Genomic DNA, 27,500 nt, shown 5'->3' on the forward strand with positions numbered 1-27,500 from the left:
AAGAAAAAAATTTAATGGATTCCTCTTACAACAAAACAACTAAAATAGTGACAGATCTTTTTTAATCAGTTAAAGTCAGAAGGTCACTGGTGGTCTAGTGGTTAGGATTCGGCGCTTTCACCGCTGCGGCCCGGGTTCGATTCCCGGTCAGGGAAAGTTTGTAAGGTTTTATTTATTAATTTTGTCACATTTTTCTTTAAAAAAAAAGTCCTTTAATACCAGGAATTTGATAAATGTGCGTGGTGGTCTAGTGGGCTCTCACCAAACTGCCCAGGTTCTCTTCCTGGTCAAGGAAGGGTTGTAAAAACTTGCCATTATGCCTGGTCTGGGCTGTCCAACTAAATCTTTTCTAGTAAGCAAAATGCTTTTAAATCAAGAATACATTAAAGGTATCGGGTGATCTAGTTGATAGTTTTTAGAACTCACACCCCACTGCCTGTGTTCGCATCCAGGACAAGGAAGGATTAAAAAAATTATATTTTTCAGACTTTTATAAAAAAAACAATTCTTTCGAGCCGGAATTGAACCAGTGACCTAAGGATAAAAGGCAGTACAACTACAGTCCTCCGCTCTACCAGCTGAGCTATCGAAGGAAACAAACACCACACAACCTGACAATAAATATGAACGTGTGTCATAAAGAAGAACTGAATACCAGAACTTGGCTGTACAAGAATAAAAAAAGTTATTTTAGTCTGTAAGAAAAAAATTTCATGGTTTCCACTTACAACAAAACAACTAAAATAGTGACAGATCCTTTTTAATCAGTTAAAGTCAGAAGGTCCCTGGTGGTCTAGTGGTTAGGATTCGGTGCTCTCACCGCCGCGGCCCGGGTTCGATTCCTGGTCAGGGAAAGTTGGTAAGGTTTTATTTATTAATTATTTTTAGGATTTTTTCGCAGAAAAAAAAAAAGTCCTTAAAGGGAAAGTTTTGTAAGATTTTCCCTTTATGCTTTTCAGGATTTTTGCTTAAAAAAAAACCTTCTTCAAGCCGGAATTGATCTAGCGATCTAAGCTTTTCAACCAAGAATGTGTTGAATGTGCCTGGTTTCTATAGGTTAGTATTCAGGTCTTTCATCCAGCTACCGGGGTTCGCGTCATGGTCAAGGAAGGGTTGAAAAAATTAGCAATTTAGCCAGGCCTTGGCTGTACAACAAAATGTCTTTTAGTCAGCAAGACACTGTTAAATCTTGACTTAACCAAGACTCCGTGGTGGTCTAGTGGTTAGGATTCGGCGCTTTCACCGCCGCGGCCCGGGTTCGACTCCCGGTCTGGGAAACTTTGTAAGGTTTTATATATTAATTCTGTCACATTTTTCTAAAAAAAAAAGTCCTTTATTACCAGGAATTTGATAAATGTGCGTGGTGGTCTAGTGGCCTCTCACCAAACTGCCTGGGTTCTCTTCCCGGTCAAGGAAGGGTTGTAAAAACTTGCCATTTTGCCAGGTCTGGGCTGTCCAACTAAATCTTTTCTAGTAAGCAAAATGCTTTTAAATCAAGAATACATTAAAGGTATCGGGTGATCTAGTTGATAGTTTTTAGAACTCACACCCAACTGCCCGTGTTCGCATCCAGGACATAGAAGAATTTAAAAAATTATATTTTTCAGACTTTTATAAAAAAAAAAAATTTCCTTCGAGCCGGAATTGAACCAGCGACCTAAGGATTACAAGCAGTACAACTACAGTCCTCCGCTCTACCAGCTGAGCTATCGAAGCAACAAACAGCACACAACCTGACAATAAATATGAACGTGTGTCATAAAGAAGAACTGAATACCAGAACTTGGCTGTACAAGAATAAAAAAAGTTATTTTAGTCTGTAAAAAAAAAAATATATGGATTCCACATACAACAAAACAACTAAAATAGTGACAGAACTTTTTTAATCAGTCAAAATCAGAAGGTCCCTGGTGGTCTAGTGGTTAGGATTCGGCGCTCTCACCGCCGCGGCCCGGGTTCGATTCCCGGTCAGGGAAAGTTTGTAAATTTTTATTTATTAATTCTGTTCAGGATTTTTTCGTAGAAAAAAAAAGTCCTTAAAGGGAAAGTTTTGTAAGATTTTCCCTTTATGCTTTTCAGGATTTTTGCTTAAAAAAAAACCTTCTTCAAGCCGGATTTGATCTAGCGATCTAAGCTTTTCAACCAAGAATGTGTTGAATGTGCCTGGTTGTCTATAGGTTAGTATTCAGGTCTTTCATCCAGCTACCGGGGTTCGCGTCATGGTCAAGGAAGGGTTGAAAAAATGAGCAATTTAGCCAGGCCTTGGCTGTACAACAAAATGTCTTTTAGTCAGCAAGACACTTTTAAATCTTGAATTAGCCAAGGCTCCCTGGTGGTCTAGTGGTTAGGATTCAGCGCTTTCACCGCCGCGGCCCGGGTTCGATTCCCGGTCAGGGAATCTTTGTAAGGTTTTATTTATTAATTCTGTCACATTTTTCTTTTAAAAAAAGTCCTTTAATACCAGGAATTTGATAAATGTGCGTGGTGGTCTAGTAGGCTCTCACCAAATTGCCTGGGTTCTCTTCCCGGTCAAGGAAGGGTTGTAAAAACTTGCCATTATGCCTGGTCTGGGCTGTCCAACTAAATCTTTTCTAGTAAGCAAAATGCTTTTAAATCAAGAATACATTAAAGGTATCGGGTGATCTAGTTGATAGTTTTTAGAACTCACACCCCACTGCCCGTGTTCGCATTCAGGACATAGAAGGATTAAAAAAATTATATTTTTCAGACTTTTATAAAAAAAAACATTTCCTTCGAACCGGAATTGAACCAGCGAGCTAAGGATTACAAGCAGTACAACTACAGTCCTCCGCTCTACCAGCTGAGCTATCGAAGCAACAAACAGCACACAACCTGACAATAAATATGAACGTGTGTCATAAAGAAGAACTGAATACCAGAACTTGGCTGTACAAGAATAAAAAAAGTTACTTTAGTCTGTAAGAAAAAAATTTAATGGATTCCACTTACAACAAAACAACTAAAATAGTGACAGATCTTTTTTAATCAGTTAAAGTCAGAAGGTCCCTGGTGGTCTAGTGGTTAGGATTCGGCGCTCTCACCGCCGCGGCCCGGGTTCGATTCCTGGTCAGGGAAAGTTGGTAATGTTTTATTTATTAATTATTTTTAGGATTTTTTCGCAGAAAAAAAAAAGTCCTTAAAGGGAAAGTTTTGTAAGATTTTCCCTTTATGCTTTTCAGGATTTTTGCTTAAAAAAAAAACCTTCTTCAAGCCGAAATTGATCTAGCGATCTAAGCTTTTCAACCAAGAATGTGTTGAATGTGCCTGGTTGTCTATAGGTTAGTATTCAGGTCTTTCATCCAGCTACCGGGGTTCGCGTCATGGTCAAGGAAGGGTTGAAAAAATGAGCAATTTAGCCAGGCCTTGGCTGTACAACAAAATGTCTTTTAGTCAGCAAGACACTTTTAAATCTTGAATTAACCAAGGCTCCCTGGTGGTCTAGTGGTTAGGATTCGGCGCTTTCACCGCCGCGGCCCGGGTTCGATTCCCGGTCAGGGAAACTTTGTAAGGTTTTATTTATTAATTCTGTCACATTTTTCTTTAAAAAAAAAGTCCTTTAATACCAGGAATTTGATAAATGTGCGTGGTGGTCTAGTGGGCTCTCACCAAACTGCCTGGGTTCTCTTCCTGGTCAAGGAAGGGTTGTAAAAACTTGCAATTATGCCAGGTCTGGGCTCTCCAACTAAATCTTTTCTAGTAAGCAAAATGCTTTTAAATCAAGAATACATTAAAGGTATCGGGTGATCTAGTTGATAGTTTTTAGAACTCACACCCCACTGCCCGTGTTCGCATCCAGGACAAGGAAGGATTAAAAAAATTAGATTTTTCAGACTTTTATAAAAAAAACAAATTCCTTCGAGCCGGAATTGAACCAGCGACCTAAGGATTACGGGCAGTACAATTACAGTCCTCCGCTCTACCAGCTGAGCTATCGAAGGAAAAAACACCACACAACCTGACAATAAATATGAACGTGTGTCATAAAGAAGAATTGAATACCAGAACTTGGCTGTACAAGAATAAAAAAAATTATTTTAGTCTTTAAGAAAACATTTTTATGGATTCCACTTACAACAAAACAACTAAAATAGTGACAGATCTTTTTTAATCACTTAAAGTCAGAAGGTCCCTGGTGGTCTAGTGGTTAGGATTCGGCGCTCTCACCGCCGCGGCCCGGGTTCGATTCCCGGTCAGGGAAGGGTGGTAAGGTTTTATTTATTAATTATTTTCAGGATTTTTTCGCAGAAAAAAAAAGTCCTTAAAGGGAAAGTTTTGTAAGATTTTCCCTTTATGCTTTTCAGGATTTTTGCTTAAAAAAAAACCTTCTTCAAGCCGGAATTGATCTAGCGATCTAAGCTTTTCAACCAAGAATGTGTTGAATGTGCCTGGTTGTCTATAGGTTAGGATTCAGGTCTTTCATCCAGCTACCGGGATTCGCGTCATGGTCAAGGAAGGGTTGAAAAAATTAGCAATTTAGCCAGGCCTTGGCTGTACAACAAAATGTCTTTTAGTCAGCAAGACACTGTTAAATCTTGACTTAACCAAGACTCTGTGGTGGTCTAGTGGTTAGGATTCAGCGCTTTCACCGCCGCGGCCCGGGTTCGACTCCCGGTCAGGGAAACTTTGTAAGGTTTTATTAATTAATTCTGTCACATTTTTCTAAAAAAAAAAGTCCTTTAATACCAGGAATTTGATAAATGTTCGTGGTGGTCTAGTGGCCTCTCACCAAACTGCCTGGGTTCTCTTCCCGGTCAAGGAAGGGTTGTAAAAACTTGCCATTTTGCCAGGTCTGGGCTGTCCAACTAAATCTTTTCTAGTAAGCAAAATGCTTTTAAATCAAGAATAAATTAAAGGTATCGGGTGATCTAGTTGATAGTTTTTAGAACTCACACCCCACTGCCCGTGTCCGCATCCAGGACAAGGAAGGATTAAAAAAATTATATTTTTTAGACTTTTATAAAAAATACAATTCCTTCAAGCCGGAATTGAACCAGCGACCTAAGGATTACAGGCAGTACAACTACAGTCCTCCACTCTACCAGCTGAGCTATCGAAGGAACAAACACCACACAACCTGACAATAAATATGAACGTGTGTCATAAAGAAGAATTGAATACCAGAACTTGGCTGTACAAGAATAAAAAAAGTTACTTTAGTCTGTAAGAAAAAAATTTAATGGATTCCTCTTACAACAAAACAACTAAATAGTGACAGATCTTTTTTAATCAGTTAAAGTCAGAAGGTTCCTGGTGGTCTAGTGGTTAGGATTCGGCGCTTTCACCGCTGCGGCCCGGGTTCGATTCCCGGTCAGGGAAAGTTTGTAAGGTTTTATTTATTAATTTTGTCACATTTTTCTTTAAAAAAAAAGTCCTTTAATACCAGGAATTTGATAAATGTGCGTGGTGGTCTAGTGGGCTCTCACCAAACTGCCCAGGTTCTCTTCCTGGTCAAGGAAGGGTTGTAAAAACTTGCCATTATGCCTGGTCTGGGCTGTCCAACTAAATCTTTTCTAGTAAGCAAAATGCTTTTAAATCAAGAATACATTAAAGGTATCGGGTGATCTAGTTGATAGTTTTTAGAACTCACACCCCACTGCCTGTGTTCGCATCCAGGACAAGGAAGGATTAAAAAAATTATATTTTTCAGACTTTTATAAAAAAAACAAATCCTTCGAGCCGGAATTGAACCAGCGACCTAAGGATTACAGGCAGTACAACTACAGTCCTCCGCTCTACCAGCTGAGCTATCGAAGGAACAAACACCACACAACCTGACAATAAATATGAACGTGTGTCATAAAGAAGAACTGAATACCAGAACTTGGCTGTACAAGAATAAAAAAAGTTATTTTAGTCTGTAAGAAAAAAATTTAATGGATTCCACTTACAACAAAACAACTAAAATAGTGACAGATCTTTTTTAATCAGTTAAAGTCAGAAGGTCCCTGGTGGTCTAGTGGTTAGGATTCGGTGCTCTCACCGCCGCGGCCCGGGTTCGATTCCTGGTCAGGGAAAGTTGGTAAGGTTTTATTTATTAATTATTTTTAGGATTTTTTCGCAGAAAAAAAAAAGTCCTTAAAGGGAAAGTTTTGTAAGATTTTCCCTTTATGCTTTTCAGGATTTTTGCTTAAAAAAAAACCTTCTTCAAGCCGAAATTGATCTAGCGATCTAAGCTTTTCAACCAAGAATGTGTTGAATGTGCCTGGTTGTCTATAGGTTAGTATTCAGGTCTTTCATCCAGCTACCGGGGTTCGCGTCATGGTCAAGGAAGGGTTGAAAAAATTAGCAATTTAGCCAGGCCTTGGCTGTACAACAAAATGTCTTTTAGTCAGCAAGACACTGTTAAATCTTGACTTAACCAAGACTCCGTGGTGGTCTAGTGGTCAGGATTCGGCGCTTTCACCGCCGCAGCCCGGGTTCGACTCCCGGTCAGGGAAACTTTGTAAGGTTTTATTTATTAATTCTGTCACATTTTTCTTTAAAAAAAAAGTCCTTTAATACCAGGAATTTGATAAATGTTCGTGGTGGTCTAGTGGCCTCTCACCAAACTGCCTGGGTTCTCTTCCCGGTCAAGGAAGGGTTGTAAAAACTTGCCATTTTGCCAGGTCTGGGCTGTCCAACTAAATCTTTTCTAGTAAGCAAAATGCTTTTAAATCAAGAATACATTAAAGGTATCGGGTGATCTAGTTGATAGTTTTTAGAACTCACACCCCACTGCCCGTGTTCGCATCCAGGACAAGGAAGGATTAAAAAAAATATATTTTTCAGACTTTTATAAAAAAAACAATTCCTTCGGCCGGAATTGAACCAGCGACCTAAGGATTACAGGCAGTACAACTACAGTCCTCCACTCTACCAGCTGAGCTATCGAAGCAACAAACAGCACACAACCTGACAATAAATATGAACGTGTGTCATAAAGAAGAACTGAATACCAGAACTTGGCTGTACAAGAATAAAAAAAGTTATTTTAGTCTGTAAGAAAAAAATTTAATGGTTTCCACTTACAACAAAACAACTAAAATAGTGACAGATCCTTTTTAATCAGTTAAAGTCAGAAGGTCCCTGGTGGTCTAGTGGTTAGGATTCGGCGCTCTCACCGCCGCGGCCCGGGTTCGATTCCTGGTCAGGGAAAGTTGGTAAGGTTTTATTTATTAATTATTTTTAGGATTTTTTCGCAGAAAAAAAAAAGTCCTTAAAGGGAAAGTTTTGTAAGATTTTCCCTTTATGCTTTTCAGGATTTTTGCTTAAAAAAAAACCTTCTTCAAGCCGAAATTGATCTAGCGATCTAAGCTTTTCAACCAAGAATGTGTTGAATGTGCCTGGTTTTCTATAGGTTAGTATTCAGGTCTTTCATCCAGCTACCGGGGTTCGCGTCATGGTCAAGGAAGGGTTGAAAAAATTAGCAATTTAGCCAGGCCTTGGCTGTACAACAAAATGTCTTTTAGTCAGCAAGACACTGTTAAATCTTGACTTAACCAAGACTCCGTGGTGGTCTAGTGGTTAGGATTCGGCGCTTTCACCGCCGCGGCCCGGGTTCGACTCCCGGTCTGGGAAACTTTGTAAGGTTTTATATATTAATTCTGTCACATTTTTCTAAAAAAAAAAGTCCTTTATTACCAGGAATTTGATAAATGTGCGTGGTGGTCTAGTGGCCTCTCACCAAACTGCCTGGGTTCTCTTCCCGGTCAAGGAAGGGTTGTAAAAACTTGCCATTTTGCCAGGTCTGGGCTGTCCAACTAAATCTTTTCTAGTAAGCAAAATGCTTTTAAATCAAGAATACATTAAAGGTATCGGGTGATCTAGTTGATAGTTTTTAGAACTCACACCCAACTGCCCGTGTTCGCATCCAGGACATAGAAGAATTTAAAAAAATTATATTTTTCAGACTTTTATAAAAAAAAAAATTTCCTTCGAGCCGGAATTGAACCAGCGACCTAAGGATTACAAGCAGTACAACTACAGTCCTCCGCTCTACCAGCTGAGCTATCGAAGCAACAAACAGCACACAACCTGACAATAAATATGAACGTGTGTCATAAAGAAGAACTGAATACCAGAACTTGGCTGTACAAGAATAAAAAAAGTTACTTTAGTCTGTAAGAAAAAAATTTAATGGATTCCACTTACAACAAAACAACTAAAATAGTGACAGATCTTTTTTAATCAGTTAAAGTCAGAAGGTCCCTGGTGGTCTAGTGGTTAGGATTCGGCGCTCTCACCGCCGCGGCCCGGGTTCGATTCCTGGTCAGGGAAAGTTGGTAATGTTTTATTTATTAATTATTTTTAGGATTTTTTCGCAGAAAAAAAAAAGTCCTTAAAGGGAAAGTTTTGTAAGATTTTCCCTTTATGCTTTTCAGGATTTTTGCTTAAAAAAAAAACCTTCTTCAAGCCGAAATTGATCTAGCGATCTAAGCTTTTCAACCAAGAATGTGTTGAATGTGCCTGGTTGTCTATAGGTTAGTATTCAGGTCTTTCATCCAGCTACCGGGGTTCGCGTCATGGTCAAGGAAGGGTTGAAAAAATGAGCAATTTAGCCAGGCCTTGGCTGTACAACAAAATGTCTTTTAGTCAGCAAGACAATTTTAAATCTTGAATTAACCAAGGCTCCCTGGTGGTCTAGTGGTTAGGATTCGGCGCTTTCACCGCCGCGGCCCGGGTTCGATTCCCGGTCAGGGAAACTTTGTAAGGTTTTATTTATTAATTCTGTCACATTTTTCTTTAAAAAAAAGTCCTTTAATACCAGGAATTTGATAAATGTGCGTGGTGGTCTAGTGGGCTCTCACCAAACTGCCTGGGTTCTCTTCCTGGTCAAGGAAGGGTTGTAAAAACTTGCAATTATGCCAGGTCTGGGCTCTCCAACTAAATCTTTTCTAGTAAGCAAAATGATTTTAAATCAAGAATACATTAAAGGTATCGGGTGATCTAGTTGATAGTTTTTAGAACTCACACCCCACTGCCCGTGTTCGCATCCAGGACAAGGAAGGATTAAAAAAATTAGATTTTTCAGACTTTTATAAAAAAAACAAATTCCTTTGAGCCGGAATTGAACCAGCGACCTAAGGATTACGGGCAGTACAATTACAGTCCTCCGCTCTACCAGCTGAGCTATCGAAGGAAAAAACACCACACAACCTGACAATAAATATGAACGTGTGTCATAAAGAAGAATTGAATACCAGAACTTGGCTGTACAAGAATAAAAAAAATTATTTTAGTCTTTAAGAAAACATTTTTATGGATTCCACTTACAACAAAACAACTAAAATAGTGACAGATCTTTTTTAATCACTTAAAGTCAGAAGGTCCCTGGTGGTCTAGTGGTTAGGATTCGGCGCTCTCACCGCCGCGGCCCGGGTTCGATTCCCGGTCAGGGAAGGGTGGTATGGTTTTATTTATTAATTATTTTCAGGATTTTTTCGCAGAAAAAAAAAAGTCCTTAAAGGGAAAGTTTTGTAAGATTTTCCCTTTATGCTTTTCAGGATTTTTGCTTAAAAAAAAACCTTCTTCAAGCCGGAATTGATCTAGCGATCTAAGCTTTTCAACCAAGAATGTGTTGAATGTGCCTGGTTGTCTATAGGTTAGGATTCAGGTCTTTCATCCAGCTACCGGGATTCGCGTCATGGTCAAGGAAGGGTTGAAAAAATTAGCAATTTAGCCAGGCCTTGGCTGTACAACAAAATGTCTTTTAGTCAGCAAGACACTGTTAAATCTTGACTTAACCAAGACTCTGTGGTGGTCTAGTGGTTAGGATTCAGCGCTTTCACCGCTGCGGCCCGGGTTCGACTCCCGGTCAGGGAAACTTTGTAAGGTTTTATTAATTAATTCTGTCACATTTTTCTAAAAAAAAAGTCCTTTAATACCAGGAATTTGATAAATGTTCGTGGTGGTCTAGTGGCCTCTCACCAAACTGCCTGGGTTCTCTTCCCGGTCAAGGAAGGGTTGTAAAAACTTGCCATTTTGCCAGGTCTGGGCTGTCCAACTAAATCATTTCTAGTAAGCAAAATGCTTTTAAATCAAGAATAAATTAAAGGTATCGGGTGATCTAGTTGATAGTTTTTAGAACTCACACCCCACTGCCCGTGTCCGCATCCAGGACAAGGAAGGATTAAAAAAATTATATTTTTTAGACTTTTATAAAAAATACAATTCCTTCAAGCCGGAATTGAACCAGCGACCTAAGGATTACAGGCAGTACAACTACAGTCCTCCGCTCTACCAGCTGAGCTATCGAAGGAACAAATACCACACAACCTGACAATAAATATGAACATGTGTCATAAAGAAGAATTGAATACCAGAACTTGGCTGTACAAGAATAAAAAAAGTTACTTTAGTCTGTAAGAAAAAAATTTAATGGATTCCTCTTACAACAAAACAACTAAAATAGTGACAGATCTTTTTTAATCAGTTAAAGTCAGAAGGTTCCTGGTGGTCTAGTGGTTAGGATTCGGCGCTTTCACCGCTGCGGCCCGGGTTCGATTCCCGGTCAGGGAAAGTTTGTAAGGTTTTATTTATTAATTTTGTCACATTTTTCTTTAAAAAAAAGTCCTTTAATACCAGGAATTTGATAAATGTGCGTGGTGGTCTAGTGGGCTCTCACCAAACTGCCCAGGTTCTCTTCCTGGTCAAGGAAGGGTTGTAAAAACTTGCCATTATGCCTGGTCTGGGCTGTCCAACTAAATCTTTTCTAGTAAGCAAAATGCTTTTAAATCAAGAATACATTAAAGGTATCGGGTGATCTAGTTGATAGTTTTTAGAACTCACACCCCACTGCCTGTGTTCGCATCCAGGACAAGGAAGGATTAAAAAAATTATATTTTTCAGACTTTTATAAAAAAAACAATTCTTTCGAGCCGGAATTGAACCAGCGACCTAAGGATTACAGGCAGTACAACTACAGTCCTCCGCTCTACCAGCTGAGCTATCGAAGGAACAAACACCACACAACCTGACAATAAATATGAACGTGTGTCATAAAGAAGAACTGAATACCAGAACTTGGCTGTACAAGAATAAAAAAAGTTATTTTAGTCTGTAAGAAAAAAATTTAATGGTTTCCACTTACAACAAAACAACTAAAATAGTGACAGATCTTTTTTAATCAGTTAAAGTCAGAAGGTCCCTGGTGGTCTAGTGGTTAGGATTCGGTGCTCTCACCGCCGCGGCCCGGGTTCGATTCCTGGTCAGGGAAAGTTGGTAAGGTTTTATTTATTAATTATTTTTAGGATTTTTTCGCAGAAAAAAAAAGTCCTTAAAGGGAAAGTTTTGTAAGATTTTCCCTTTATGCTTTTCAGGATTTTTGCTTAAAAAAAAACCTTCTTCAAGCCGAAATTGATCTAGCGATCTAAGCTTTTCAACCAAGAATGTGTTGAATGTGCCTGGTTTTCTATAGGTTAGTATTCAGGTCTTTCATCCAGCTACCGGGGTTCGCGTCATGGTCAAGGAAGGGTTGAAAAAATTAGCAATTTAGCCAGGCCTTGGCTGTACAACAAAATGTCTTTTAGTCAGCAAGACACTGTTAAATCTTGACTTAACCAAGACTCCGTGGTGGTCTAGTGGTTAGGATTCGGCGCTTTCACCGCCGCGGCCCGGGTTCGACTCCCGGTCAGGGAAACTTTGTAAGGTTTTATTTATTAATTCTGTCACATTTTTCTTTAAAAAAAAAGTCCTTTAATACCAGGAATTTGATAAATGTTCGTGGTGGTCTAGTGGCCTCTCACCAAACTGCCTGGGTTCTCTTCCCGGTCAAGGAAGGGTTGTAAAAACTTGCCATTTTGCCAGGTCTGGGCTGTCCAACTAAATCTTTTCTAGTAAGCAAAATGCTTTTAAATCAAGAATACATTAAAGGTATCGGGTGATCTAGTTGATAGTTTTTAGAACTCACACCCCACTGCCCGTGTTCGCATCCAGGACAAGGAAGGATTAAAAAAAATATATTTTTCAGACTTTTATAAAAAAAACAATTCCTTCGGCCGGAATTGAACCAGCGACCTAAGGATTACAGGCAGTACAACTACAGTCCTCCACTCTACCAGCTGAGCTATCGAAGGAACATACTCCACACAACCTGACAATAAATATGAACGTGTGTCATAAAGAAGAACTGACTACCAGAACTTGGCTGTACAAGAATAAAAAAAGTTATTTTAGTCTGTAAGAAAAAAATTTAATGGATTCCACTTACAACAAAACAACTAAAATAGTGACAGATCTTTTTTAATCAGTTAAAGTCAGAAGGTCCCTGGTGGTCTAGTGGTTAGGATTCGGCGCTCTCACCGCCGCGGCCCGGGTTCGATTCCCGGGCAGGGAAAGTTGGTAAGGTTTTATTTATTAATTATTTTTAGGATTTTTTCGCAGAAAAAAAAAAGTCCTTAAAGGGAAAGTTTTGTAAGATTTTCCCTTTATGCTTTTCAGGATTTTTGCTTAAAAAAAAACCTTCTTCAAGCCGGAATTGATCTAGCGATCTAAGCTTTTCAACCAAGAATGTGTTGAATGTGCCTGGTTGTCTATAGGTTAGGACTCAGGTCTCTCATCCAGCTACCGGGGTTCGTGTCCTGGTCAAGGAAGGGTTGAATAAATCAGCAATTTAGCCAGGCCTTGGCTGTACAACAAAATGTCTTTTAGTCAGCAAGACACTTTTAAATCTTGAATTAACCAAGGCTCCCTGGTGGTCTAGTGGTTAGGATTCGGCGCTTTCACCGCCACTGCCCGGGTTAGATTCCCGGTTAGGGAATCTTTGTAAGGTTTTATTTATTAATTCTGTCACATTTTTCTAAAAAAAAAAGTCCTTTAATACCAGGAATTTGATAAATGTGCGTGGTGGTCTAGTGGGCTCTCACCAAATTGCCTGGGTTCTCGTCCCGGTCAAGGAAGGGTTGTAAAAACTTACCATTATGCCTGGTCTGGGCTGTCCAACTAAATCTTTTCTAGTAAGCAAAATGCTTTTAAATCAAGAATACATTAAAGGTATCGGGTGACCTAGTTGACGCATCCAGGACAAGGAAGGATTAAAAAAATTATTTTTTTCAGACTTTTATAAAAAAAAACAATTCCTTCGAGCCGGAATTGAACCAGCGACCTAAGGATTACAGGCAGTACAACTACAGTCATCCGCTCTACCAGCTGAGCTATCGAAGGAACAAACGCCCCACAACCTGACAATAAATATGAACGTGTGTCATAAAGAAGAATTGAATACCAGAACTTGGCTGTACAAGAATAAAAAAAGTTACTTTAGTCTGTAAGAAAAAAATTTAATGGATTCCACTTACAACAAAACAACTAAAATAGTGACAGATCTTTTTTAATCAGTTAAAGTCAGAAGGTCCCTGGTGGTCTAGTGGTTAGGATTCGGCGCTCTCACCGCCGCGGCCCAGGTTCGATTCCCGGTCAGGGAAAGTTGGTAAGGTTTTATTTATTAATTATTTTTAGGATTTTTTCGCAGAAAAAAAAAAGTCCTTAAAGGGGAAGTTTTGTAAGATTTTCCCTTTATGCTTCTCAGGATTTTTGCTTAAAAAAAAACCTTCTTCAAGCCGGAATTGATCTAGCGATCTAAGCTTTTCAACCAAGAATGTGTTGAATGTGCCTGGTTGTCTATAGGTTAGGACTCAGGTCTCTCATCCAGCTACCGGGGTTTGTGTCCTGGTCAAGGAAGGGTTGAATAAATCAGCAATTTAGCCAGGCCTTGGCTGTACAACAAAATGTCTTTTAGTCAGCAAGACACTTTTAAATCTTGAATTAACCAAGGCTCCCTGGTGGTCTAGTGGTTAGGATTCGGCGCTTTCACCGCCGCTGCCCGGGTTAGATTCCCGGTCAGGGAATCTTTGTAAGGTTTTATTTATTAATTCTGTCACATTTTTCTTTAAAAAAAAGTCCTTTAATACCAGCAATTTGATAAATGTGCGTGGTGGTCTAGTGGGCTCTCACCAAATTGCCTGGGTTCTCGTCCCGGTCAAGGAAGGGTTGTAAAAACTTGCCATTATGCCAGGTCTGGATTGTCCAACTAAATCTTTTCTAGTAAGCAAAATGCTTTTAAATCAAGAATACATTAAAGGTATCGGGTGATCTAGTTGATAGTATTTAGAACTCACACCCCACTGCCCGTGTCCGCATCCAGGACAAGGAAGGATTAAAAAAATTATTTTTTTCAGACTTTTATAAAAACAATTCCTTCGAGCCGGAATTGAACCAGCGACCTAAGGATTACAGGCAGTACAACTACAGTCCTCCGCGCTACCAGCTGAGCTATTGAAGGAACAAACAGCACACAACCTGACAATAAATATGAACGTATGTCATAAAGAAGAATTGAATACCAGAACTTGGCTGTACAAGAATAAAAAAAGTTATTTTAGTCTGTAAGAAAATTTTTTTATGGATTCCACTTACAACAAAACAACTAAAATTGTGACAGATCTTTTTTAATCAGTTAAAGTCAGAAGGTCCCTGGTGGTCTAGTGGTTAGGATTCGGCGCTCTCTCCGTCACGGCCCGGGTTCGATTCCCGGTCAGGGAAAGTTGGTAAGGTTTTATTTATTAATTATTTTCAGGATTTTTTCGCAGAAAAAAAAAAGTCCTTAAAGAGAAAGTTTTGTAAGATTTTCCCTTTATGCTTCTCAGGATTTTTGCTTAAAAAAAAACCTTCTTCAAGCCGGAATTGATCTAGCGATCTAAGCTTTTCAACCAAGAATGTGTTGAATGTGCCTGGTTGTCTATAGGTTAGTATTCAGGTCTTTCATCCAGCTACCGGGGTTCGCGTCATGGTCAAGGAAGGGTTGAAAAAATTAGCAATTTAGCCAGCCCTTGGCTGTACAACAAAATGTCTTTTAGTCAGCAAGACACTTTTAAATCTTGAATTAACCAAGGCTCCCTGGTGGTCTAGTGGTTCGGATTCGGCGCTTTCACCGCCGCGGCCCGGGTTCGATTCCCGGTCAGGGAAACTTTGTAAGGTTTTATTTATTAATTCTGTCACATTTTTCTAAAAAAAAAAGTCCTTTAATACCAGGAATTTGATAAATGTGCGTGGTGGTCTAGTGGGCTCTCACCAAACTGCCTGGGTTCTCTTCCCGGTCAAGGAAGGGTTGTAAAAACTTGCCATTATGCCAGGTCTGGATTGTCCAACTAAATCTTTTCTAGTAAGCAAAATGCTTTTAAATCAAGAATACATTAAAGGTATCGGGTGATCTAGTTGATAGTATTTAGAACTCACACCCCACTGCCCGTGTCCGCATCCAGGACAAGGAAGGATTAAAAAAATTATTTTTTTCAGACTTTTATAAAAACAATTCCTTCGAGCCGGAATTGAACCAGCGACCTAAGGATTACAGGCAGTACAACTACAGTCCTCCGCGCTACCAGCTGAGCTATTGAAGGAACAAACAGCACACAACCTGACAATAAATATGAACGTATGTCATAAAGAAGAATTGAATACCAGAACTTGGCTGTACAAGAATAAAAAAAGTTATTTTAGTCTGTAAGAAAATTTTTTTATGGATTCCACTTACAACAAAACAACTAAAATTGTGACAGATCTTTTTTAATCAGTTAAAGTCAGAAGGTCCCTGGTGGTCTAGTGGTTAGGATTCGGCGCTCTCTCCGCCACGGCCCGGGTTCGATTCCCGGTCAGGGAAAGTTGGTAAGGTTTTATTTATTAATTATTTTCAGGATTTTTTCGCAGAAAAAAAAAAGTCCTTAAAGGGAAAGTTTTGTAAGATTTTCCCTTTATGCTTCTCAGGATTTTTGCTTAAAAAAAAACCTTCTTCAAGCCGGAATTGATCTAGCGATCTAAGCTTTTCAACCAAGAATGTGTTGAATGTGCCTGGTTGTCTATAGGTTAGGACTCAGGTCTCTCATCCAGCTACCGGGGTTCGTGTCCTGGTCAAGGAAGGGTTGAATAAATTAGCAATTTAGCCAGGCCTTGGCTGTACAACAAAATGTCTTTTAGTCAGCAAGACACTTTTAAATCTTGAATTAACCAAGGCTCCCTGGTAGTCTAGTGGTTAGGATTCGGCGCTCTCACCGCCGCGGCCCGGGCTCGATTCCCGGTCAGGGAAAGTTGGTAAGGTTTTATTTATTAATTATTTTTAGGATTTTTTCGCAGAAAAAAAAAAAGTCCTTAAAGGGAAAGTTTTGTAAGATTTTCCCTTTATGCTTTTCAGGATTTTTGCTTAAAAAAAAACCTTCTTCAAGCCGAAATTGATCTAGCGATCTAAGCTTTTCAACCAAGAATGTGTTGAATGTGCCTGGTTGTCTATAGGTTAGTATTCAGGTCTTTCATCCAGCTACCGGGGTTCGCGTCATGGTCAAGGAAGGGTTGAAAAAATTAGCAATTTAGCCAGCCCTTGGCTGTACAACAAAATGTCTTTTAGTCAGCAAGACACTTTTAAATCTTGAATTAACCAAGGCTCCCTGGTGGTCTAGTGGTTAGGATTCGGCGCTTTCACCGCCGCGGCCCGGGTTCGATTCCCGGTCAGGGAAAGTTGGTAAGGTTTTATTTATTAATTATTTTCAGGATTTTTTCGCAGAAAAAAAACCTTCTTCAAGCCGGAATTAATCTAGCGATCTAAGCTTTTCAACCAAGAATGTGTTGAATGTGCCTGGTTGTCTATAGGTTAGGATTCAGGTCTCTCATCCAGCTACCGGGGTTCGCGTCAAAAAGGAACCCTTTTTGGGACTGGGAAAAACCGACTGTCGGCTGGGATCCGTAGGTATAACGGGATCCTGTAATTGAGAGAAGACATGGGGTAAGTTGACTCCTATTTAAAATGGTATGAATGATTTGGTAACAAGAGGTTACATAATAAGAAGTTACAAGAGGTAACTGGGGTAACAAGAGGTTACTTAAGCAAAACCCTGGGTATTCTAGACTCTGGCAGGTAAAAGAGCAGTTTTTAAGTTCCGTGGGGAGGTGCAGACTCCTCTGCCGGGTGGCAGTTAAATTCTGTGGGGAAGCGGACTCTGCTTGTAAAAAGAACGTTCAATAATACTCATACAGGTGTATGAGCGTGCGCGCAGGTGTGAATGTGTGAATGAGAGGGAGTGAAAGTCACTTGATTGACACTCCATATAAAAAATCACAGGGGGTAAACAGTGACCTCTCGTGGAGGCAAACGCAAGGTTTTTCCCGCCCCAAAGCATTTGGGGTCGAAGTGGAAAACACCACGAGAGGAATTTTGATACACTGTCCTGTGATCAGTTACCAGTGATTTAGGATACCCTAGGTACGATGAACACACTGGTCTAAATTTTACTTAAAAATGGGTAAGGGGTCCAGTAAACCTGAACCAAAAGAAAAACTAAAATGTAAGGACTGGAAGTATGTAGAGCAAGTTAATAAGGCCTACGTCGAACCGTTAAATAAATGGATAACGAAATATAAATTTGACGGGCAACTGAGGGTAAAAAGTTTAATAGAGTTACTGGGAGCCATTAAACTGGAATGTAAGAATAAGGAAAAGCAAATGAAGAAAGAAGGGGTTGAAGCTTTAATGCATTGAATTAAAATAGCTGGGAAAAGAGAAGAGGGAGAGAGAAAAGGTAGGCAGGCAAGAGCAAAGAGCAAGGAGGAGGGAGGATTCACTGTTGAAAAAACTGATAACACCATTCTGTTTCATCACACGGAGGACGATGAGTCAGTAATCAGAGGGAGCCGTAAGGGAGAGGTGAGCGAAACGTATAAAGAAGGAGCAGAAGCGGAAGGGGCGATGAATTTGCCGCACCTTCCCTCTGCTCCTGCAATCTCACATATATATCCTAATTTAGACAAATTGGAAAATCCCCCTGCTTATGACCCTAACGGTAGCACTCCCACACCAAATACTAGATCTCGGGGGAGAGTACAAAATTGGTCTAAAAAATGGGGTGAAGTGTTTGACAATTCCTCCGAACCGCAAAAATTGGCAGTAACTGAAGGGGATCAATATCCCCTTATAGAGGTGGCAAACCCTAATGTGGACTCAGGTGAACAGTCTACAACCCTCTTGGTATATCAGACCTGGACGCAGGACGATATAAAAAGAGTGGTGGAGGGCGTCACTTCCTATAAGGAGGATATGCAAAAATTCGAAGAAGATATGGAAGGAATAAGACATTCTTATCACTTAAATGGGAGAGAGGTACAGCAGATATATATGCAAGCAATGGGACACAATTGGCACCATGTAAAAGGTAACTGGTCTCCTTTAAGGGTTACAGGAGACCTTCTAAAACACGATGACACAGAATTGAGAAATAAAACAAATGACTTATTGGGAAGAATACGGGAAAGGTACAGAAAGAGAGCAAATTACACTGAAATTGGGAGAGTTAAACAAGAGGAGAATGAGAAGTTTGAGGATTATAAACTAAGAATGGAAGCTGTTTTTAGACCTCATAGCGGTCTTAGAGATGACGGGGCTGATGGGGGTGTGTACCATAAGCAATTAAAAAATGCTTTGCATAATGGATCAAAAGACTGTGTGCGCAGTTGGGTAGATAAACATATGATAGGAATGCCCACTAGGAGCTTGGATGAGTACATTGATCACGCCGTTCACATTGACAAATTAATAAGAACTAAAAAAGTAAAAGATAAACTTACAAAGAAACCGGACACCTTTTGGGGAAGTATCGGGACTGACGCAGAAACATTTTACCAGGACAGCCGAGGCAGAGGGAGACAGAGAGGACACTTCCAAAAGGGCAGAGTAGGAAGGAGAGGAGGTATCCAGGGACGAGGGTGGACACCATGTGGCCAATGGGGAGCAGGCTGCTGGTCTTGCGGGAAGCCTGGGCATATTGCCAAAGACTGTCGTTCAGGGCCAAAAGATAACACAGCATGACTGGAGCAGAAACTGCATGGGCCAAAGTACACAGAGGATGAAACTCATGTGGATTTAAACTTGGAAGAAATTTTTTCTTTAAATCAAGAAATGGTAAAAAAACAAACAAAAAAAAAACCAAACAAACACATCATCCAGCTCCTACCACTCAAGGACATCCCATAGCTGCAGTCTTAATGGTAAATGGGAAAGAAATCTCATTCCTCTGTGACTCTGGAGCATGCAGAACCTCATGTAAGGAACACATACCCTATAGTGAACTAAGTGATGAGGTAGTAATTGTACGATCAGCTAATGGGGGTAAAACTGTAGTCACTGTTTCTAAACCAGTTTGGGTAAGAGATGCTAAAGGTATATCATGCAAAATGTCCATCCTTTTTATGCCAGAATGTCCTGTTAATTTGTTGGGAAGAGATGGCTTACTCAATCAAGGTTTGGCGCTCGTCTCCACTCCTGAGGGGAGACTGGTCATCAAACGCAGAGCCGAGCTATAACGAGGTGACTTTTTCCCCCTAGAAGGAAGACGCGTTCCAAATTTTTACTACACACTCGACATATCTGACCAAGAACCTCATAAGGTGGGAACTGAATTGCTAAAGGTAGGAGGACAAGTGGGACACTGTCAACCAATCATGACAGGTGTGGAACCCATGCCCTCTGATGAACTACACGTCACCATGTGGTACAAAAACACTCCTGGGCCTGATCCAACATATGAAAAGAAACTGTCACAACTCACCCCAACAACCATAACAATTTCTTGTGTTTACTCGGACGGGCAAGGTAACGTGGTGGCAGAGGTCACCTTACCTACCCCACTCAGAGCCATGCTCCGGGGATGGTACCCACCTCACATCTCATTGTATAAAAACAAGGAGAGGAGTTGGAAGTCGTTGGGTAACATAGTTCAAGAAGGTGACAGTGCAACGGATTGGACAGACATGGGCGACAAATTGGAACATAGCGCTCACACAGGCTTGACCAGGAAATGGCTGTATTGGACAATACAGACCAAGGCTGGAGTACATATGGACTCCAGACACCAGTGAACTTTTTACTAACTGAAGAAGATGAATCACAACTAGCTCAAGTACCTCAATCATTGTGGTCACAAGGACTGTCTGATGTTGGACTGATAAAAGTAATATTGCCAGTACAAATCAGACCCAAAACAGAATATCGACCCTGCATACGACAATATCCACTTAAACCTGATGCACTAGAAGGCATAACACCAGTAATACATGATTTACAATGAGCAGGGGTTATTATAGAATGTGACGATTCCCCCTGCAACACACCAATATTCCCAGTGAAAAAGCAAGCTCCTTCAACGGGATGGAGGATGGTACAGGATGTGCAGGCAGTAAATGCTGCAGTAACACAACGGGCTCCATGTGTTCCTGACCCACACACGTTGCTGAATTCTTTAAGATCAGATGCACAAATATTTACTGTGGTTGACATTAGTAATGCCTTTTTCTCCATTCCCATTGACAAAGACAGCCAATTTTGGTTTGCTTTCATATTCAGGGGGAAACGATACACCTATACTAGACTTCCCCAGGGCTACTGCGAAAGCCCTACTATATATTCACAAGCCATGCATGCTAGCATGTCCAAATTTCTACCACCTGGGGGAAGTCAAATACTACTCTATGTTGACGATATATTAGTGGCTTCTCCGAGTCTAGAAGTATGCAAAGAAGACACTGTGGCCCTTTTTAAACACCTAGCTCAGGAGGGGCACCAAGTCAGTAAAAACAAACTGCAATTATGGAAACGACAGGTCAAATATCTAGACCACCACCTTAGTGCAGGTGGCAGAACTATTCTAGAAGAACGGAAAACAGCAGTCCTACAGGCGCCAAAACCAATTACTAAGAAACAAATGATGTCATTCTTAGGCTTGACCAATTATTGTAGAAGTTTGGTTCCAAACTACGTGGAAATTACTTCCCCACTCACAGCTTTAATTTACTCTGAAGACCTAAAAATGACATCACAACTGAACTGGACGTCAGATGCAGAGAAAGCTTTTTGTGATATTAAACAAGCACTGACCTCCAGTTTAGCTTTAGCCTTGCCAAATTATAATAAACCGTTTATACAGATGGTGGACTGCAAAGACAAGTACATGACTTCTGTTTTAAGTCAACAACATGGAGATAAATTGAGACCAATAGCTTATTTTTCTTCCAAATTAGATCATGTAGCTTGCGCATTACCACATTGTGTGAGAGCGGTGATAGTGGCGTCAATGGCAGTAGAAGTGAGTGCCGGAATAGTTCTATTCCACCCATTGACCCTTAAGGTCCCACACGCAGTAGCGGCTTTACTACTGCAAACCAACATGATCTTTTTATCACCTGCAAGGCACCTCTCCTGCATGGCCACGCTGCTGTCACAGCCAGAACACACAGCTAAATCTAGGTTAGATTTAAGCGACCAACCTTTGTCTCAGGGAGAGGTAGTGTTCGTTGATGGCTCTTCAAGGAAAAATGATTTGGGAAAAACACTAATGGGTTATGCTGTAGTAACAATAGACACCGTACTTAAAGCTGGACACTTGCCATCAACTTTATCAGCACAAGCTGCCGAGATTTTCGCTCTGACTGAGGCATGTAAATTAATGAAAGGGAAAGATGTCACCATTTATACTGACAGTCAATATGCATTTGCTACAGTTCACACATTTGCTCAGTATTGGCATAACCGAGGAATGGTCACATCTACTGGCAAACCAGTGGCTCACGCTCAATTACTAAAAGAATTGTTAAAAGCTGTCCATCTACCTGCTACATTAGCTGTATGTAAATGTGCAGCACACACAAATTCCAAAGACACAATTTCACTCGGTAATGTCTTTGCTGACCGCATAGCGAAACAAGCCGCTGAACAAAGTATAAAAGTTTTGTTTACAGACCAAGACCAATTGATAACTTCTGACATTCTCATTGACATGCAACAACAAAGCACACCACATGAGATAGACACATGGATAAAGCATGGGGCTACAAAACAAAACAAAATTTATGTGTGACCCCAGGGGAAACCAATCCTACCAAAGAATATGTATAAATGGGCTGCAATATTGAGCCATGGGCAATCACATGTCTCAACAGGAGGGATGGTAGGACTGGTACAAAAAAATTTCACCACATATGGGTTTAACCTATATTCAAAAAACTTTAGAGCATGTTTGATATGTGCTAAACATAACGCCCAAGGTAATTTAAGACCAAAACGTTGGCAGTTTCCAAAACCACAATACCCATTCCAAACAATACACATGGATTTTTTCCAACTCAGTAAAAGTGAAGGAAAGGAATACTGTTTAGTCATTATAGATGCATTCTCTAAATGGATAGAACTATTTCCAACCAAACATCCAGATGCATTGACAGTAGCAAAAGCCTTATGTAAAGATATTATTCCACGCTATGGAATACCTGAAAAAATATACAGCGATAACGGGACTCATTTTGTAAATCAGATGGTAACTAATATAGGAAAAATGTTTCACATTAACTTCAAAAATCACTGCAGTTATCATCCACAGAGTGCAGGACTAGTGGAACGAATGAATGGAACTCTAAAAAATGGACCAAAAAAGTGTATGGAAGAAACACATCGTTCTCAGCAGGAACCCCTACAGGTGGAGCCCGGAGACTGGGTGCTAGTAAAGAGCATAAAACGGAAGCATTGGCACTCACCGAAGTGGGAAGGGCCCTACCAAGTGATCCTGACGACACCAACGGCTGTTAAAATAACAGAGAACGGTACTTGGATACATCAGTCACATTGTAAAAAGGTCATTTCTGCAAACCCTGCCAACGGGAAAGGTGAGAAAAGTCTGATAATAGGGTGGACTCAGACGTATAGAATCTGGGTAGACCTGAAAGTCAGTGAAGAACACTTTACAGACACCAATCCTAGAAGAGGCAGTAAGGGGAAAAGGTTGGCAGAAATGAATTATAAGGGCTATAAACCATGTCAAAGAACGGGCTTGATAATACTTTGTGTAATGTTCATAGCAACAGTATGGGTGGTAATGTGGAAAAAAGGCGAAGAAAGAGGTATAGAGAAACAACAGGGGGCTATACCCAGGAGGGCGAGAGCTGCACCAAAAGGAACGTCCAGACACATATTTGACTCTGACCGATGCAATGATACTGGCAACGGGATAGAAGCATTACACCTTCATACTATACCAACAGTGTGTGTAAGAGCTAATACTGCCTCGGTGGCCACAATACCAATTACTGTCCTTAACCATAAGGGACACAAGGCGAGCAATTATCTACCATATCCATGGTATATAACTAATAAATTAAAGTGGGACTCTTTGGTAGCGGACCCAGTGGGTTTTGATTGGAAGACGTGGACTACTAATCCTGCTGCGATACACCATAGACGAATAATATCTTTTGTGATGTCCAATCCCTCCACTCAAGGTCTTGCATTTGAAATATACATCAATCTTACCAAATTGGACTTGTGGCCACCAAACACCCCTGAAATGTACCATTCCGATCAACAAGAGAGAGGAGAAAAATGTTGGGTATTTCTTTTATTGCCTTATACTACTAATCCACCTTATTTTCCATTTCGAATATGTCAATTACTAGAACCTAAATCAAATAGTACTGAAATAATTCAAAAATTAAGTGACAAAGGTATACTAGTTAGAGTATTGGATGAAAGTCAACCTTCTGATGAGTGGTTTAGAGTAACAACAGGAATAACTGGTAAATACAATAATTGGCTTCTCCTAGCAGAACAAGCAGCTAATGCCACTCAACAAGACTGTGTAGTTTGCTTGGGACCACGACCATTATTACAAGTAATACCCGCAGTTATAACGGATGAATGTGTTGTAGAAGTAATGAACAAAACATATCCAGACAATCGTTGCAAAAAGTGGGATTTAAAATATCCTCTAACAGGACCAGAAAGTTGGAAACCTGTTTTCTCCAGTAAAGTAGCACAAGGAAATTTTACATGTATTAATATAACAGGAAAAAAGGAACTACTCGGGGAAGGGACACCAAGAGATTGGTGTCTTACAATAATACCTGTTGGGCCTATCTTTACCCCACAATCTCGAAGCGACATATGGTGGTGGTGTGGGGAAAATAAGTTATACGATCGATTGCCCTCAGACACCAAAGGACTGTGTGCATTAGTAACCCTTTTACTACCTGTCTCAATATTTCCAACCACTATAAGTGACCTTTTAACGAAATTGGATAGCTTGGTACCTGCAGATTGGCACAGAACAAAGCGATCACTTGCACCCTGGGAGAAGTTAACTGACCCAACGTACATAGACGCAATTGGGGTTCCCAGGGGGGTTCCTGATGAATATAAGTTGGCAAATCAAGTAGCAGCAGGATTTGAATCAGCCTTGTGTTGGTGGTGTACGATTAACAAGAACGTGGACAGAATCAATTACATCCATTACAATGTACAGAAATTAGGTAATTGGACACAAGACGGTTTTGAGGCCGTACATGAGCAATTATCTACTACCTCCCTCATGACTTTTCAGAACAGGATTGCACTTGATATGCTCCTAGCGGAAAAAATGGGGTTTGTGGAATGTTTGGAGAGCAATGTTGTTCTTTCATACCAAACAACACAGCTGCAGGAGGCAGTCTGACAATGGCCATTGACGGCCTACGCACCCTCAACCGGAAGATGAAGGAGCATTCGGGAGTGGAAACGACCATGTGGGATTCCTGGATGAAAGTATTTGGGAAATACAGAGCTCTAGTTCAATCTGTTTTAGTTTCAATGGCTGTATTTGCAGCAATTCTGACATTGTGTGGATGTTGTTGTATTCCCTGTCTACGCAGTCTTGTGAACCGTCTCATCACTACCGCCTTATCACCAAGGGATGTTGAGCCTACACAGGCGTACCCACTTTTGGAAAATGAAGAATTTTACGGGAGCTATGATTTTAGTGACTTCAAGCTAACTCAACTTTTCCAAGAGAGTCCTCTACAAGAAAAAGACGACTGACCTTTTGTGTGTAAATGTATTACTCATTGTATGAACTAATAGTTGAAAATCCTAAAGGAAGAGATTATTAGGGAAGCTAACAAAAGAGTAAATAACATGATAAACAGGAGGGAAATGTTGGAAAAATGTATATATGTTATCATGTAATTACTTCTTTTATTCATATCCTTTAAGCACGAATATGTATTAATCCTTGGAATATTACTGACAACTCTTAATCATTAGCAAATCTCAGAGCAAAGGTTTTAAGTTTGCAGGACTGCATGACCGCGACCTGAGGACCAACAACAAGCAGACTATGATGAACCAGAGTCCAATCACCTGAAGAATCTACAGACGAAGATGAACATGTCACCATGTCACCGTGACTCGACCAAAGATCAATTCATTAGACTACGTGTAATACACAATTATTAACTAATATGGTGTGATTTTATGTGAACCCTAATGAACCTACCAAATAAAAGATGGAGATGAGATGAAGGACGCCAGAGCTTTTGGAGGCCTGTTGTAAGGCGTGACTTCCATTCGCTCTCCTTGCAAGTAAAACGGACTCAAATGCTTTGTGTCTTTCTTCTCTTTGTTTAGTAAATGTTATACTGACAGATAAACCTAACACTAGAAAAGATCTAGTTGGACAGCCCAGACCTGGCATAATGGCAAGTTTTTACAACCCTTCCTTGACCGGTAAGAGAACCCAGGCAGTTTGGTGAGAGCCCACTAGACCACCAGGCACATTGATCAAATTCCTTTTTTTAAAACTTAGATCGCTTGTTCAAATCCGTCTTAAAGGACTTTTTTTTTTTAAAGAAAAATGTGACAGAATTAATAAATAAAACCTTACAAAGTTTCCCTGACCGGGAATCTAACCCAGGCCGCGGCGGTGAAAGCGCCAAATCCTAACCACTAGACCACCAGGGAGCCTTGGTTAATTCAAGATTTAAAAGTGTCTTGCTGACTAAAAGACATTTTGTTGTACAGCCAAGGCCTGGCTAAATTGCTCATTTTTTCAACCCTTCCTTGACCATGACGCGAACCCCAGTAGCTGGATGAAAGACCTGAATACTAACCTATAGACAACCAGGCACATTCAACACATTCTTGGTTGAAAAGCTTCGATCGCTAGATCAAATCCGGCTTGAAGAAGGTTTTTTTTAAGCAAAAATCCTGAAAACCATAAAGGGAAAATCTTACAAAACTTTCCTTTTAAGGACTTTTTTTTTTCTACGAAAAAATCCTGAAAATAATTATTAAATAAAACCTTTCCAACTTTCCCTGACCGGGAATCAAACCCGGGCCGCGGCGGTGAGAGCGCCGAATGCTAACCACTAGACCACCAGGGACCTTCTGACTTCAACTGATTAAAAAAGATCTGTCACTATTTTAGTTGTTTTGTTGTAAGTGGAATCCATTAAATTTTTTTCTTACAGACTAAAATAACTTTTTTTATTCTTGTACAGCCAAGTTCTCGTATTCAATTCTTATTTATGAAACACGTTCATATTTATTGTCAGGTTGTGTGGTGTTTGTTCCTTCGATAGCTCAGCCTGTAGAGCGGAGGACTGTAGTTGTACTGCCAGTAATCCTTAGGTCGCTGGTTCAATTCTGGCTCGAAGGAATTGTTTTTTTTATAAAAGTCTGAAAAATATAATTTTTTTAATCCTTCCTTGTCCTGGATGCGAACACGGGCAGTGGGGTGTGAGTTCTAAAAACTATCAACTAGGTCACCCGATACCTTTAATGTATTCTTGATTTAAAAGCATTTTGCTTACTAGAAAAGATTTAGTTGGACAGCCCAGACCTGGCATAATGGCAAGTTTTTACAACCCTTCCTTGACCGGGAAGAGAACCCAGGCAGTTTGGTGAGAGCCCACTAGACCACCACGCACATTTATCAAATTCCAGGTATTAAAGGACTTTTTTTTTAAAAGAAAAATGTGACAGAATTAATAAATAAAACCTTACAAAGTTTCCCTGACCGGGAATCGAACCCGGGCCGCGGCGGTGAAAGCGCCGAATCCTAACCACTAGACCACCAGGGAGCCTTGGTTAATTCAAGATTTAAAAGTGTCTTGCTGACTAAAAGACATTTTGTTGTACAGCCAAGGCCTGGCTAAATTGCTAATTTTTTCAACCCTTCCTTGACCATGACGCGAACCCCGGTAGCTGGATGAGAGACCTGAATCCTAACCTATAGACAACCAGGCACATTCAACACATTCTTGGTTGAAAAGCTTAGATCGCTAGATAATTCCGGCTTGAAGAAGGTTTTTTTTTAAGCAAAAATCCTGAAAAGCATAAAGGGAAAATCTTACAAAACTTTCCCTTTAAGGACTTTTTTTTTTCTGCGAAAAAATCCTGAAAATAATTAATAAATAAAACCTTACCAACTTTCCCTGACCGGGAATCGAACCCGGGCCGCGGCGGTGAGAGCACCGAATCCTAACCACTAGACCACCAGGGACCTTCTGACTTTAACTGATTAAAAAATATCTGTCACTATTTTAGTTGTTTTGTTGTAAGTGGAATCCATAAATTTTTTTCTTACAGACTAAAATAACTTTTTTTATTCTTGTACAGCCAAGTTCTGGTATTCAATTCTTCTTTATGACACACGTTCATATTTATT

General features: G+C 40.2%; 50 non-coding genes across 50 annotated transcripts; 31 read left to right on the plus strand and 19 right to left on the minus strand.

Moving 5' to 3' along the window:
- The first annotated feature begins 83 nt into the window (after nucleotides 1-83).
- trnae-uuc (transfer RNA glutamic acid (anticodon UUC)) lies at nucleotides 84-155 on the plus strand. The gene has a single exon. It is a non-coding gene; the product is annotated as a tRNA-Glu (tRNA).
- Nucleotides 156-506: 351 nt separating this feature from the next.
- trnay-gua (transfer RNA tyrosine (anticodon GUA)) lies at nucleotides 507-593 on the minus strand. Its single transcript is given in 2 exon segments — nucleotides 507-542; nucleotides 557-593. It is a non-coding gene; the product is annotated as a tRNA-Tyr (tRNA).
- A 189-nt stretch (nucleotides 594-782) lies between these two features.
- trnae-cuc (transfer RNA glutamic acid (anticodon CUC)) lies at nucleotides 783-854 on the plus strand. The gene has a single exon. It is a non-coding gene; the product is annotated as a tRNA-Glu (tRNA).
- Nucleotides 855-1,205: 351 nt separating this feature from the next.
- trnae-uuc (transfer RNA glutamic acid (anticodon UUC)) lies at nucleotides 1,206-1,277 on the plus strand. Its single transcript has one exon. It is a non-coding gene; the product is annotated as a tRNA-Glu (tRNA).
- A 352-nt stretch (nucleotides 1,278-1,629) lies between these two features.
- trnay-gua (transfer RNA tyrosine (anticodon GUA)) lies at nucleotides 1,630-1,716 on the minus strand. The gene is given in 2 exon segments: nucleotides 1,630-1,665; nucleotides 1,680-1,716. It is a non-coding gene; the product is annotated as a tRNA-Tyr (tRNA).
- Nucleotides 1,717-1,904: 188 nt separating this feature from the next.
- trnae-cuc (transfer RNA glutamic acid (anticodon CUC)) lies at nucleotides 1,905-1,976 on the plus strand. The gene has a single exon. It is a non-coding gene; the product is annotated as a tRNA-Glu (tRNA).
- A 350-nt stretch (nucleotides 1,977-2,326) lies between these two features.
- trnae-uuc (transfer RNA glutamic acid (anticodon UUC)) lies at nucleotides 2,327-2,398 on the plus strand. The gene has a single exon. It is a non-coding gene; the product is annotated as a tRNA-Glu (tRNA).
- Nucleotides 2,399-2,749: 351 nt separating this feature from the next.
- trnay-gua (transfer RNA tyrosine (anticodon GUA)) lies at nucleotides 2,750-2,836 on the minus strand. Its single transcript is given in 2 exon segments — nucleotides 2,750-2,785; nucleotides 2,800-2,836. It is a non-coding gene; the product is annotated as a tRNA-Tyr (tRNA).
- A 188-nt stretch (nucleotides 2,837-3,024) lies between these two features.
- Nucleotides 3,025-3,096, plus strand: trnae-cuc (transfer RNA glutamic acid (anticodon CUC)). The gene has a single exon. It is a non-coding gene; the product is annotated as a tRNA-Glu (tRNA).
- A 352-nt stretch (nucleotides 3,097-3,448) lies between these two features.
- trnae-uuc (transfer RNA glutamic acid (anticodon UUC)) lies at nucleotides 3,449-3,520 on the plus strand. Its single transcript has one exon. It is a non-coding gene; the product is annotated as a tRNA-Glu (tRNA).
- A 352-nt stretch (nucleotides 3,521-3,872) lies between these two features.
- On the minus strand, nucleotides 3,873-3,959 carry trnay-gua (transfer RNA tyrosine (anticodon GUA)). The gene is given in 2 exon segments: nucleotides 3,873-3,908; nucleotides 3,923-3,959. It is a non-coding gene; the product is annotated as a tRNA-Tyr (tRNA).
- Nucleotides 3,960-4,147: 188 nt separating this feature from the next.
- trnae-cuc (transfer RNA glutamic acid (anticodon CUC)) lies at nucleotides 4,148-4,219 on the plus strand. Its single transcript has one exon. It is a non-coding gene; the product is annotated as a tRNA-Glu (tRNA).
- A 350-nt stretch (nucleotides 4,220-4,569) lies between these two features.
- On the plus strand, nucleotides 4,570-4,641 carry trnae-uuc (transfer RNA glutamic acid (anticodon UUC)). The gene has a single exon. It is a non-coding gene; the product is annotated as a tRNA-Glu (tRNA).
- Nucleotides 4,642-4,991: 350 nt separating this feature from the next.
- On the minus strand, nucleotides 4,992-5,078 carry trnay-gua (transfer RNA tyrosine (anticodon GUA)). The gene is given in 2 exon segments: nucleotides 4,992-5,027; nucleotides 5,042-5,078. It is a non-coding gene; the product is annotated as a tRNA-Tyr (tRNA).
- Nucleotides 5,079-5,265: 187 nt separating this feature from the next.
- Nucleotides 5,266-5,337, plus strand: trnae-uuc (transfer RNA glutamic acid (anticodon UUC)). Its single transcript has one exon. It is a non-coding gene; the product is annotated as a tRNA-Glu (tRNA).
- Nucleotides 5,338-5,688: 351 nt separating this feature from the next.
- Nucleotides 5,689-5,775, minus strand: trnay-gua (transfer RNA tyrosine (anticodon GUA)). The gene is given in 2 exon segments: nucleotides 5,689-5,724; nucleotides 5,739-5,775. It is a non-coding gene; the product is annotated as a tRNA-Tyr (tRNA).
- Nucleotides 5,776-5,963: 188 nt separating this feature from the next.
- Nucleotides 5,964-6,035, plus strand: trnae-cuc (transfer RNA glutamic acid (anticodon CUC)). Its single transcript has one exon. It is a non-coding gene; the product is annotated as a tRNA-Glu (tRNA).
- Nucleotides 6,036-6,386: 351 nt separating this feature from the next.
- trnae-uuc (transfer RNA glutamic acid (anticodon UUC)) lies at nucleotides 6,387-6,458 on the plus strand. The gene has a single exon. It is a non-coding gene; the product is annotated as a tRNA-Glu (tRNA).
- A 350-nt stretch (nucleotides 6,459-6,808) lies between these two features.
- Nucleotides 6,809-6,896, minus strand: trnay-gua (transfer RNA tyrosine (anticodon GUA)). Its single transcript is given in 2 exon segments — nucleotides 6,809-6,844; nucleotides 6,859-6,896. It is a non-coding gene; the product is annotated as a tRNA-Tyr (tRNA).
- A 187-nt stretch (nucleotides 6,897-7,083) lies between these two features.
- On the plus strand, nucleotides 7,084-7,155 carry trnae-cuc (transfer RNA glutamic acid (anticodon CUC)). Its single transcript has one exon. It is a non-coding gene; the product is annotated as a tRNA-Glu (tRNA).
- A 351-nt stretch (nucleotides 7,156-7,506) lies between these two features.
- Nucleotides 7,507-7,578, plus strand: trnae-uuc (transfer RNA glutamic acid (anticodon UUC)). Its single transcript has one exon. It is a non-coding gene; the product is annotated as a tRNA-Glu (tRNA).
- A 352-nt stretch (nucleotides 7,579-7,930) lies between these two features.
- Nucleotides 7,931-8,017, minus strand: trnay-gua (transfer RNA tyrosine (anticodon GUA)). The gene is given in 2 exon segments: nucleotides 7,931-7,966; nucleotides 7,981-8,017. It is a non-coding gene; the product is annotated as a tRNA-Tyr (tRNA).
- A 188-nt stretch (nucleotides 8,018-8,205) lies between these two features.
- On the plus strand, nucleotides 8,206-8,277 carry trnae-cuc (transfer RNA glutamic acid (anticodon CUC)). Its single transcript has one exon. It is a non-coding gene; the product is annotated as a tRNA-Glu (tRNA).
- A 352-nt stretch (nucleotides 8,278-8,629) lies between these two features.
- On the plus strand, nucleotides 8,630-8,701 carry trnae-uuc (transfer RNA glutamic acid (anticodon UUC)). The gene has a single exon. It is a non-coding gene; the product is annotated as a tRNA-Glu (tRNA).
- Nucleotides 8,702-9,052: 351 nt separating this feature from the next.
- On the minus strand, nucleotides 9,053-9,139 carry trnay-gua (transfer RNA tyrosine (anticodon GUA)). The gene is given in 2 exon segments: nucleotides 9,053-9,088; nucleotides 9,103-9,139. It is a non-coding gene; the product is annotated as a tRNA-Tyr (tRNA).
- A 188-nt stretch (nucleotides 9,140-9,327) lies between these two features.
- On the plus strand, nucleotides 9,328-9,399 carry trnae-cuc (transfer RNA glutamic acid (anticodon CUC)). Its single transcript has one exon. It is a non-coding gene; the product is annotated as a tRNA-Glu (tRNA).
- A 351-nt stretch (nucleotides 9,400-9,750) lies between these two features.
- trnae-uuc (transfer RNA glutamic acid (anticodon UUC)) lies at nucleotides 9,751-9,822 on the plus strand. Its single transcript has one exon. It is a non-coding gene; the product is annotated as a tRNA-Glu (tRNA).
- Nucleotides 9,823-10,171: 349 nt separating this feature from the next.
- trnay-gua (transfer RNA tyrosine (anticodon GUA)) lies at nucleotides 10,172-10,258 on the minus strand. The gene is given in 2 exon segments: nucleotides 10,172-10,207; nucleotides 10,222-10,258. It is a non-coding gene; the product is annotated as a tRNA-Tyr (tRNA).
- Nucleotides 10,259-10,446: 188 nt separating this feature from the next.
- On the plus strand, nucleotides 10,447-10,518 carry trnae-uuc (transfer RNA glutamic acid (anticodon UUC)). Its single transcript has one exon. It is a non-coding gene; the product is annotated as a tRNA-Glu (tRNA).
- A 350-nt stretch (nucleotides 10,519-10,868) lies between these two features.
- Nucleotides 10,869-10,955, minus strand: trnay-gua (transfer RNA tyrosine (anticodon GUA)). The gene is given in 2 exon segments: nucleotides 10,869-10,904; nucleotides 10,919-10,955. It is a non-coding gene; the product is annotated as a tRNA-Tyr (tRNA).
- Nucleotides 10,956-11,143: 188 nt separating this feature from the next.
- trnae-cuc (transfer RNA glutamic acid (anticodon CUC)) lies at nucleotides 11,144-11,215 on the plus strand. Its single transcript has one exon. It is a non-coding gene; the product is annotated as a tRNA-Glu (tRNA).
- Nucleotides 11,216-11,565: 350 nt separating this feature from the next.
- On the plus strand, nucleotides 11,566-11,637 carry trnae-uuc (transfer RNA glutamic acid (anticodon UUC)). The gene has a single exon. It is a non-coding gene; the product is annotated as a tRNA-Glu (tRNA).
- Nucleotides 11,638-11,987: 350 nt separating this feature from the next.
- Nucleotides 11,988-12,075, minus strand: trnay-gua (transfer RNA tyrosine (anticodon GUA)). The gene is given in 2 exon segments: nucleotides 11,988-12,023; nucleotides 12,038-12,075. It is a non-coding gene; the product is annotated as a tRNA-Tyr (tRNA).
- A 187-nt stretch (nucleotides 12,076-12,262) lies between these two features.
- trnae-cuc (transfer RNA glutamic acid (anticodon CUC)) lies at nucleotides 12,263-12,334 on the plus strand. The gene has a single exon. It is a non-coding gene; the product is annotated as a tRNA-Glu (tRNA).
- A 351-nt stretch (nucleotides 12,335-12,685) lies between these two features.
- On the plus strand, nucleotides 12,686-12,757 carry trnae-uuc (transfer RNA glutamic acid (anticodon UUC)). The gene has a single exon. It is a non-coding gene; the product is annotated as a tRNA-Glu (tRNA).
- Nucleotides 12,758-13,074: 317 nt separating this feature from the next.
- On the minus strand, nucleotides 13,075-13,161 carry trnay-gua (transfer RNA tyrosine (anticodon GUA)). Its single transcript is given in 2 exon segments — nucleotides 13,075-13,110; nucleotides 13,125-13,161. It is a non-coding gene; the product is annotated as a tRNA-Tyr (tRNA).
- Nucleotides 13,162-13,349: 188 nt separating this feature from the next.
- On the plus strand, nucleotides 13,350-13,421 carry trnae-cuc (transfer RNA glutamic acid (anticodon CUC)). The gene has a single exon. It is a non-coding gene; the product is annotated as a tRNA-Glu (tRNA).
- A 351-nt stretch (nucleotides 13,422-13,772) lies between these two features.
- trnae-uuc (transfer RNA glutamic acid (anticodon UUC)) lies at nucleotides 13,773-13,844 on the plus strand. Its single transcript has one exon. It is a non-coding gene; the product is annotated as a tRNA-Glu (tRNA).
- A 347-nt stretch (nucleotides 13,845-14,191) lies between these two features.
- Nucleotides 14,192-14,278, minus strand: trnay-gua (transfer RNA tyrosine (anticodon GUA)). The gene is given in 2 exon segments: nucleotides 14,192-14,227; nucleotides 14,242-14,278. It is a non-coding gene; the product is annotated as a tRNA-Tyr (tRNA).
- A 188-nt stretch (nucleotides 14,279-14,466) lies between these two features.
- Nucleotides 14,467-14,538, plus strand: trnae-cuc (transfer RNA glutamic acid (anticodon CUC)). Its single transcript has one exon. It is a non-coding gene; the product is annotated as a tRNA-Glu (tRNA).
- Nucleotides 14,539-14,889: 351 nt separating this feature from the next.
- Nucleotides 14,890-14,961, plus strand: trnae-uuc (transfer RNA glutamic acid (anticodon UUC)). Its single transcript has one exon. It is a non-coding gene; the product is annotated as a tRNA-Glu (tRNA).
- A 347-nt stretch (nucleotides 14,962-15,308) lies between these two features.
- trnay-gua (transfer RNA tyrosine (anticodon GUA)) lies at nucleotides 15,309-15,395 on the minus strand. The gene is given in 2 exon segments: nucleotides 15,309-15,344; nucleotides 15,359-15,395. It is a non-coding gene; the product is annotated as a tRNA-Tyr (tRNA).
- A 188-nt stretch (nucleotides 15,396-15,583) lies between these two features.
- On the plus strand, nucleotides 15,584-15,655 carry trnae-cuc (transfer RNA glutamic acid (anticodon CUC)). The gene has a single exon. It is a non-coding gene; the product is annotated as a tRNA-Glu (tRNA).
- A 351-nt stretch (nucleotides 15,656-16,006) lies between these two features.
- On the plus strand, nucleotides 16,007-16,078 carry trnae-cuc (transfer RNA glutamic acid (anticodon CUC)). The gene has a single exon. It is a non-coding gene; the product is annotated as a tRNA-Glu (tRNA).
- Nucleotides 16,079-16,430: 352 nt separating this feature from the next.
- trnae-uuc (transfer RNA glutamic acid (anticodon UUC)) lies at nucleotides 16,431-16,502 on the plus strand. Its single transcript has one exon. It is a non-coding gene; the product is annotated as a tRNA-Glu (tRNA).
- A 9,218-nt stretch (nucleotides 16,503-25,720) lies between these two features.
- On the minus strand, nucleotides 25,721-25,792 carry trnae-uuc (transfer RNA glutamic acid (anticodon UUC)). Its single transcript has one exon. It is a non-coding gene; the product is annotated as a tRNA-Glu (tRNA).
- Nucleotides 25,793-26,142: 350 nt separating this feature from the next.
- trnae-cuc (transfer RNA glutamic acid (anticodon CUC)) lies at nucleotides 26,143-26,214 on the minus strand. Its single transcript has one exon. It is a non-coding gene; the product is annotated as a tRNA-Glu (tRNA).
- A 188-nt stretch (nucleotides 26,215-26,402) lies between these two features.
- trnay-gua (transfer RNA tyrosine (anticodon GUA)) lies at nucleotides 26,403-26,489 on the plus strand. The gene is given in 2 exon segments: nucleotides 26,403-26,439; nucleotides 26,454-26,489. It is a non-coding gene; the product is annotated as a tRNA-Tyr (tRNA).
- Nucleotides 26,490-26,841: 352 nt separating this feature from the next.
- Nucleotides 26,842-26,913, minus strand: trnae-uuc (transfer RNA glutamic acid (anticodon UUC)). The gene has a single exon. It is a non-coding gene; the product is annotated as a tRNA-Glu (tRNA).
- Nucleotides 26,914-27,263: 350 nt separating this feature from the next.
- On the minus strand, nucleotides 27,264-27,335 carry trnae-cuc (transfer RNA glutamic acid (anticodon CUC)). The gene has a single exon. It is a non-coding gene; the product is annotated as a tRNA-Glu (tRNA).
- Between the last annotated feature and the right edge of the window lie 165 nt (nucleotides 27,336-27,500).

This window comes from Denticeps clupeoides, unplaced genomic scaffold (assembly GCF_900700375.1).
Source record: "Denticeps clupeoides unplaced genomic scaffold, fDenClu1.1, whole genome shotgun sequence".
NCBI lineage: Eukaryota > Metazoa > Chordata > Actinopteri > Clupeiformes > Denticipitidae > Denticeps > Denticeps clupeoides.